This window comes from Propithecus coquereli, unplaced genomic scaffold (genome assembly GCF_000956105.1).
Source record: "Propithecus coquereli isolate 6110/MARCELLA unplaced genomic scaffold, Pcoq_1.0 Scaffold53, whole genome shotgun sequence".
NCBI classification, from domain to species: Eukaryota; Metazoa; Chordata; class Mammalia; order Primates; family Indriidae; genus Propithecus; species Propithecus coquereli.
In genome coordinates this window covers 612600-621161 of record NW_012151174.1, presented here as the reverse complement: position 1 = coordinate 621161, position 8562 = coordinate 612600, and the positions used below count along the sequence as shown (strand labels likewise).

At 50.1% G+C, this 8562-nt stretch overlaps 1 pseudogene; it reads right to left on the bottom strand.

Moving 5' to 3' along the window:
• Positions 1–1571: 1571 nt before the first annotated feature.
• On the bottom strand, positions 1572–7893 carry LOC105820523 (annotated as a pseudogene).
• Between the last annotated feature and the right edge of the window lie 669 nt (positions 7894–8562).

Below are 8562 nucleotides of genomic sequence, written 5' to 3'. Positions count from 1 at the left end.
GATAGTTGGATCATTGGCAAGGATATGTTTAGCTTTGTAAGAAACTGCCAATATGTTTTCCAAAGTGGCTGTACCATTTTGCATTCCTGCCAGCAATGAATGAGCATTCCTGTTGCTTCACTTCCTTGTTAGAATTTGGTGTTGTCATTGTTTGGATTTTAGCCATTCTAATAGGTGTGCGTACCAGTTATCTCTTTATTATTTTAGTTTGAAATTTCTAGTGACATATGACATGGAGCATCTTTTCGTATGCTTACTTGCTATGTGTATATCTTCTTTGGTGAGGTGTCTGTTCATTTTTAAATTTGGTTGTTTTTATTCTATTGTTGAATTTTAACTGTTCTTTGTATACTTGGAATACAAGTTCTTTATCAGAAATGTGCCTTGCAAATATTGTCCCCCCTCTGTGGCTTGTATTTTCATTGTCTGGACAATGTCTTTTGCAGAAGAGAAGTTATTTAATTTGGATGAAATAGGACTTAGTGTTTCTCTCATACACCCTGCTTTGAGTATTGTATCTAACAAATCGTCACCACATCCAAAATTACCTCAATTTTCTCCTGTCATCATTTAGAGGTTTTATATTTTACCTTTAGGTCTACAATACATTTTGAGTTACTTTTTTTGTGAAAGCTTCTAAGGGGACATACGCTACCTTGTTTGACAGTAGACAGGTGATTCTGAAACTGTTAGCTGTGTCCCCACATCCATCAGTGAGAGCCCCGCATTCAGAAACACATAGCAGAAAATGTGCTCATTTTCTGCATATGTGTACACTCAGGAGAACATGAATATATACTTCCATGCCCACATGCAAAGTCACACACATACACATGGCCATGTCCTAATCCAAAGTTCTCCCAGCATTCCCTGAAAGTGTTTCTCTCCATCACCCCTTTCATTAAGAGATATAATTCCTGTCCCTGGAATGACTCTGAATGGGACCCAATGGCCTTACCTGGTAGGGGCACAGACAATGCTCTCTCTGATGTTCAAGGCTGATGATAAAAGATAATGAATTTGTGACTCAAAAATGAGTGGACAAGAATGTGGGCGAGGGACGGGACTTTTCAGGTTGTGTGATAATATACCAAGTTGTTAACTTGAGAAAAGGGTGCCTTTTCCTAATCTGCCCAAAGAGCTGTGGGCACAGATCTGTGTTCAAGGACTTCCTGGGCACTTCTATTCCGTGAGACCTCTGAGCCTCAGCTTTGTCATGTGTAAAATGGGCATGAACACTGTTCCCCTTCGCCTACGTTTGTGAGCATTTAGCGAAGTGAACGTGTAACACCTTTAGCACGGAGCTTACACGGAGAACCTGCTATTATTATCATTGGTATCACACTGTAAGTCTTCCCTTCCTCTGATCCCAGCACTGAAGCATCTATCAGGGTGAAATGACTCCGTTCCGTATCCCTTCCTCCTTCAATCCACCTGGCCTTCCTTTCCCCAGCCGCCTTTCCATGACCCCGCCCCTCCTACTACCCCCGCCCCTGCCTTACCCCTTCCCTCCCCTGCCCCACCCCTTCCTTTAGGCCTGCCCATGAGCCCCGCCCCCACACAGCCCTCCCTCAGCGAGGCAGGAAGCTCATGGTATAGTATGGTGGGATCCTAGTTAAGCCCACGTGCTTGGGGGATACCTCGATGTCCTCAGGCGACTACAGGGACTTGAAGCAGAAGTTCTGCATGATGGTTGTGAGGAAGAGAAAGAGCTCTATTCAAGCCAGGCCTTCTCCTAAACAGGACCGTTTTCCTGAAGAGGAGACGTGGGAGGGGAAGAGGCGAAGCCCACTCTCACTGCCTCCTCACCCCACTACTAACCTCCAGTGGCGTTCTCCCAGGGAGAGTTTCAGAGGAGGCTCTAAACCTCTCTCAGCCTGTTTCCTTTGTACATGACATGGGGTGATCTATGCCAGGCTGCAGCATTGGGAGGTTTAGATGGCCTTTGCTGCCAAATACACTCTCAAATGTGGCTGTTGTGCTGTCATCTCCTTTCCAGAGATCTGAAAAATTTTCAGCATGATCTTGGACAACTCTCATTTACTATGGGCCTTGATTTTCCCCATACCTTCCCTTTTGCCTGGGTGCAGGTACTTGGTGCTTGGTAGTTATGGGAGCATCAGCTGGTTGGCTCAAGGGTAGATTCTAAGAGAAGTGTCCAGGCTGGAGAAAGATTCGAGGCTACAGCTCAGTGAGGGGGCGAGGGAGGCCCCTGTTGGTGTGAACAGTGGCCTGCATCTCTTACCAATGGAGAAGGGCACAAAAGTGTCACTCTTCTTAAACTGCCCCTTCTCATCCAGGAAATGCTGGGGATTAAAATCTCGGGGTTTGGAGAAGAACTTGGAGTCTGCGAGCACAGAGCCCAGCATAGGGAACACTTCGGTGCCCTAGTAGGGAGGAGGAAGGTGTATTTGTTAAGGCGGGTTGAGGGATTGGTGTGCTGAAAGTATATAGGGGACAAAGGAGGGAGTTTGGGTGCCCAAGGGGAAGAGAAATGGGAGGGATGGGAGCTGGGGTCCTCTAAGGGAGGGGCTTTTGGGCAAATAAGGTTCATGTCCCTAAGACAGGAAGTTTGGGGACATGGGGTTGATTCCTCTGAGGCAAAAAGTCTGGGGGAGACATGGGATTCAGGAGCCTCTGAGTGGGAATGTTGAAAGGACATGATGGTTGGGGAAGACTTTGATGGAGGGACTGGAACAGGGGTTGGAGAACTTCTCATGGGGATGGGGTGCTGAGGCCACAGGGAGTGGGTTGGAGGTCCCTCTAGACTATGTGGGACAGTACTTTGGGGAGGAAGATGTCCTGAAATTTGGTGTTCTTGGTGACCCTGCAGGCCAGGCCCATGGGGCTTAGGTCTCCAAATCTTTAGATTTCGTGGATCACTGCCTCCGTGTAAGACATTTTGGCCTGGTCCTGATACCTGGGATGCTGGTTCTTGCCAATCACCCGGTCAATCTCCTCATGGACCTTGGCTGGGGGAGGAGGAGGAATGTGCTTAGGTGTCCAGGGGTGTCAGAGCAGGGAAGGATAGTCCAAATAGGTAAAATGTGATGGATTACATGGATCTATGCATGCCATGAATGTAGAGCATTCAAAATAGACCTTGGTCATATGCATTTTGGAGCAAGGTACTGTTAACCCAGTCATGCCAAAATCATGGGGTACATGCAAAATAGGAATCTTAGGTGATGATCTGGAGGAGCAGGCAGTGATCACTCAGAGGACTTAGCACTGGAGTGATTTACCAATTAGTAGCAATTCTAGCGGCTAGTGAGACTCAGCTGATGCCTATCAGCTGACTATTGCCCTGTCTCTAGAGAGCAAGGTGTGTCTGAGGGTCCAGGGATCTGGGAGGGGTGGGGACACTGTGCCAGGCTCAGAGCAGTTTTGGGGATCTGTGGTCCTCTACTTTCCTCCCCCTCTAGCCTTACCCTCCACATCTGGGTGTTTCATGAGCAGCAGGAAGCCATAGCGTAGGGTCATGCTGAAGGTCTCGGTGCCCGCGAAGAAGAGGTTCAGCGTGGTCAGCACCAGGTTCTTCATGCAGAACGCCGTGTTTGGGTTCTTCTTCTCCTGCAGGGGGAGAGAGCTTTAGGCTGAGCTTAGTCCCCATGCCCTGGGGACCCTTCTGGTGCTTTTTCTATGGACCTACCTCTCTTAGATACAGATCAAGGGAGTGAAAGGGACCCCACATCCTCCAGGCTCTCTCCAGTTTTCAGCCTTTGCCCCAGCTGCTGGCTCTGTCCAAAATGGTCATGTTCTTTGCCTGGCTATCTGACCTTTAATTATCAGTTTAGTTGTCACTTTTCTTTTTTTAACAGAGACAATGTCTCATTATGTTTCCCAAGCCAGATTTAAACTCCTGGGCTCAAGCGATGCCTCCTGCACCCGGCTAGGCTGTACTTTTTACATGGTAGGAATATTTAGAAAGAGAGGGATAAAGACAGCAGGAGAAAGAAGGACAGAGATGGCAGGATAGAGTGAGTGAGAGAGAGTTAAAAAGAGATAGATTTTCTGACATGCACACACAGAGTTTCCAGCAACAGCTTCCTATTTCTTCCCTAAACCTTGGAGCTTACTAGGGAGGAATCCCTTCCCTTGATCCTTTAACCCTGAACTTCAGACTCCATAAAGCCCTCCCACCTTTCTTCGCAGATTGGAGACTGACATGTAGAAGGAGGTAGGGTTCCTCCAATGTCACACAGCAAAGCCAGGTCACCTGTCTCCACGGGTGTATCTGTAACCAGGGTATGAAAGTTGAGAGAGCGTGGTGGCTAAAAGCACCAGGCTTAGAGTCAGAGAGACCAGGGTCTCTCTCCTCACTGTGTGACCTCAAATAAGCCACTTACACTCTCTCAGCCCGTTACCTCATTTGTAAAATTGGGACATGATAGAACCTCTTTCAAGAGCTGCTGTGAGTGAGAAACAGGTGAATATCTTAAAGCACTTAACGCAGTGCCTGGTGCATAGTAGTGCCCTAGAAGCGCTTGCTACTGTGATTCACATGCACAAGTTCTGCTTGTGGGCAAGGGCTCAGAAGATGGAACAGCGATGGTTACTGTAACCGCGGGGATTGTGAAGATTGTTACGATGGGGCTTATTTGGATGGGTCTCTGTTGTTTCCCCGTCTCCCCAGTCTTATTTCCCACTGCTGGACTTTGGACCTCCCCACACTGGCTGCTGGGGTGTACCTCCTGCATGCGGATGAGAAAGGAGTCGATGAAGTCCCGTGGGGAGTTGGGATCCAGTGTGCGCTGGTTGTGCTCCACCTTCTTGGCTATGAAGTCTTCCAGCCCTTGCAGCTCCTTAAAGACCTGTTGCTGTGGTCCTGGCAGGTGGTTCATCACTGAATAGAACATCTCATAGAGCTAGGGGTGGGGAGAGAGGAAGGGAAAGGAAAGACAGCAGTCAGTGGGTAGGATGTGAAGGAAATGGAACCTGTCTCAGGGCAATGAAGGCACTGGGTTAAAGGCACCTGTGCAAATTTCTAGGAATGTAGGTGGGTCTGGATGGGAACATATATATGAGTCTTCATATGGGTTATGTGTCATAGCCACTGTCTCACCTAACTCTCACTGTTAGGTGAGATGATTGGGTCACATGTCTAGGTTTTAGATATTTAAGTGAGGCTGGATTGGGGCACACATCTAGGTGTTCACATATTCATATGAGGTTGAGTTCGAAGGTGTATACCTCTTGAGGTAGGACTGGTATGGTGGACAGGTCACCTGCCTAGGTGTTTAGGCATTCAGGGGGGCTTGGTTAGAAACAGGTATCCAGATAATTATTGGATCTACATTGGTGGCTTTTGTACAGGAGTTCAGGTATTAAAGTGGGGTTGGTGTTCAGATGTTCAAGTGGGAGGGGATACCTGTTCAGGTGTTTAAGCATTCACCTCTGTAAGGTGTTTGGGCAGGTGCAGTGGGAAACACTTATTTGGGTGTTCGGGAAGCAATCTGTCCAGATATTTAAGTGTTTAGGGGTGTTGGTTATGGTACCTGTCCAGGTGTTCAGGTACTTAGGTGGGTCGAGTAGAGGGCACTTGTCTAGATGTTCCAGTGGGCTGGTTTTGGAAACCCGTGTAGATGTGAAATGATTTTAGTGTTCTGGATTTGGTAGCACTAGGTGTTCAGGTATTCATGAGGTTGGTTAAGGTGGTCACTTTTCCATGCATTAAGATTTTCAGAAGGACTGAATAGGGAGCATCTGCTGTTAGATAATAAGGTAACTTGGGATGAGAATACCTGCCCAGGTGAGAGACGAAGTTTAAGGTATGTATTATGCTTGCAGACTTTGTTTTTTGGGGGTAACATGTGTTGATATATTCAGGTGTTCTTGCAGACTGAGTAGTGGGCACCCATGCTGGGCTGTGATGTAACTGTTCAGTTCTGAAGATTGGGGGCTGACCTTGAGGGGACACTGTCAGGACAGTTTACCTGTCCTGTGGATGTAGCTGTGAACGCAAGGCTGCCCTTCATCATACGCAGCAGTGACAGCAGCTCTTTGTTCTCATAGTCAAAGCGGTCCCCAAAGACAATGGGCTTGATGACATCGGAGACTGTTCGGCTCAGGAAGAAGGTGGGATCGATGATGGCGCCTGCGGGGTGGGGGGGGTTGAGGGAGAGATGGGAATTGGAGGGAGAGAGTGAACTTGGTGGGCTGATGCCAGTCTGAGAAGGGAACTGCTGTGATGGGCCAAGTTCCCAGCTCCAGAATCCAGAGCAGGAAACACAGAAGCCTTTCCCCAACCTAGTCCCCATGCCCGGCCAGAACGCGAGGTTCCTGGCGTTTTCCTTCTCGTCCCTTAGTACTCTGGGGTCCCTTCTGCTCACCGCGCGTGCCTCTGAATGCCTCAGTGAGGAAGCCCGCCTCCTCCTGGATGCTCTCCTCAATGCCTCGCTTGCCCACGCCAAAGTCCCGCAGCGTGGTGATGCAGAAGCACCACAGCTGCTTGGCGTGCTGGTCATTGCTGAACGCCACACCTGGAAGGTGAGCGCAGGGGTGCAGGAGGTCAGAGAGCGGCCGGGGCAGGCCCCAGACCAGTTCCAACAGTTCCAAGGGGCTTCGAAGGGCAGGGTGGCTGTGGGGTTGTGCAGAGAGACAGGGAGCGAGGGAAGAAAATCAGAAGGCAGAGGCCGAGGCAAGACAGATGCACAGACAGGGATGGGGACACTCAATGGAGGAGGACAGGAAGGAGGGAGAAGGATAGAAAGAGGGTGGAGGACGGAGGGAGAGGAGGTGAGATATGTGGAGATCTGGGAGGTGGAAGTAAAAATGGTGAAGGATTCTAAAAGTGAGCTGGAGAAGAGAGAAAACTAGGGAGAAACAGAGAGGCGCTGGAAAGACAAGAGATCGTTACCAGGAGGTGGAGGCATGGGGATTTCGAAGCAGGAATCAAGTGAGATTGTAAGACAGAGGAAGGAGAAAGGGAGGGCAGGAGGAGAGACAGAAACGTGGAGAAGCACAGAAGCTGAGAATGACAAAAAGACAAACAGAGATAGAGGACAAGGGTTTGAAAAAAGAAATCCCCAAAGGTTGTAGGAGATGGAGGCGTAGGGGAAGGAAGGGACATCTGTGAGAGGACAGGGAGACAGGGGCAGAGAGAGGCAGGGAGAAATCGGGACGTGGACACTGAGACAGGTGAGTGACAGAGACAACAATGATCGTTTATGAGGAGACAGCAGACTAAGGGCTTTGCCACAGGCTCTAGTGGGCAGGTGAGTGGGGAAACTGAGGCCATGCAGTCTGCCTGACCACATTCCTCCATCCAGTGTCCCTCTTACCATAGCCTTTGAAGAGCCGGTCGAAGGTGGCCTGCTCGCCTCGCCCACTGAATTCCTCAGCCTGGTCCACCAGGGCCTCCTTTACGGCATCATATCCGCACAGCACCACGACCCGCCGGGGCCCCAGGTGAACGGTGAACACGGGCCCATAGCGCTCACTGATCTGGTGGATGTGGGTGGGAGTGGTTACAGGAGCAGCCTCTGCTCTGAATGGGCCCAGCACCGAGACATCACCTACTGGGATGCATTTCCCCGGTCAGGGGACTGGGCGTGTCAAGCCCTGGTCTTTCCTGGCTGGCACTCTGAGGCTGAACCTTCAAAACTTCCCTTTCTTAAACCTCTGGTCCAACCTGGTCAAACCCTTGCTTTGAAGCCACAGCCATACTGAGAAGCCCCCCATCCCCTTCCACCCATGTCCCTGCCTTGTGACACCTTCATGAGGGAGTCGTATATCTGCTCTGTGTTCAGCTGCAGGTAGTTCCCAAGGAAGGGCAGTGGGGTAGGTCCTGGAGAAGCTTCCCCCAGATCTTCCTCTGCTGCCAGACAGGCAGCAATACCATCGCAGTCAGGCAGCCAGCAAGGCCACCAGAAGCAGCCCGGAGGCGAGCATGGTGGCAGTGAGAGTGATAGTCAGATGGCAATGGCTGGGGTGCTTTGCCTTTATGCTACCGGAAAGAGAAGGGTGGACTTCGGTTGATTATGCAACTGTGTCATTTCACCCCGTAAGCCCTACACCATGCACCCCTCCTAGCCTGGGACACAGCGAGGAGGGAGGAGACAAGGCATCTCAGGGCAGATTAACAAGGAATTGGCCTCCACACTATATTGTGGCACCTGAGGAGGGGGTACTCCAAGGGTCTGGATTTAGGAAGGGGCAGTGGATAAATGCAGAAGTGAAGGCTTTGGAAGATTTGCATAGGGCAGTGCCTGAGCTTTGGATTTGGGGTCTCAGAGTCAGGAGGGACCCAAAGCTGTGGATTTTGGGGTTTCAGGAGAGGAAAGTCCACAGGCCTGGATTTTATTGGGGTGAGAGAGGAAGTATGGCAGTGTACTTCCGGGATGTAGGTTTAAGGGTCTCGGAAGGGGAGATTCCAGGGACATGCATTTGTGTCTTGGGGCAAGGAAGGCCCCAGGGCTGTGGATGTGGAGTTCCTGGGAGGAGAAGTGTATAGAGAGCCCAGCAGGATCCTGGGGTTGGCACTTGACCCCAGGTGTTGACTTGCTTTTGCTTTGGCCCAGTTCTGTCTCTTGCCGTCCGGAATCCTCACTGTAACCTCAA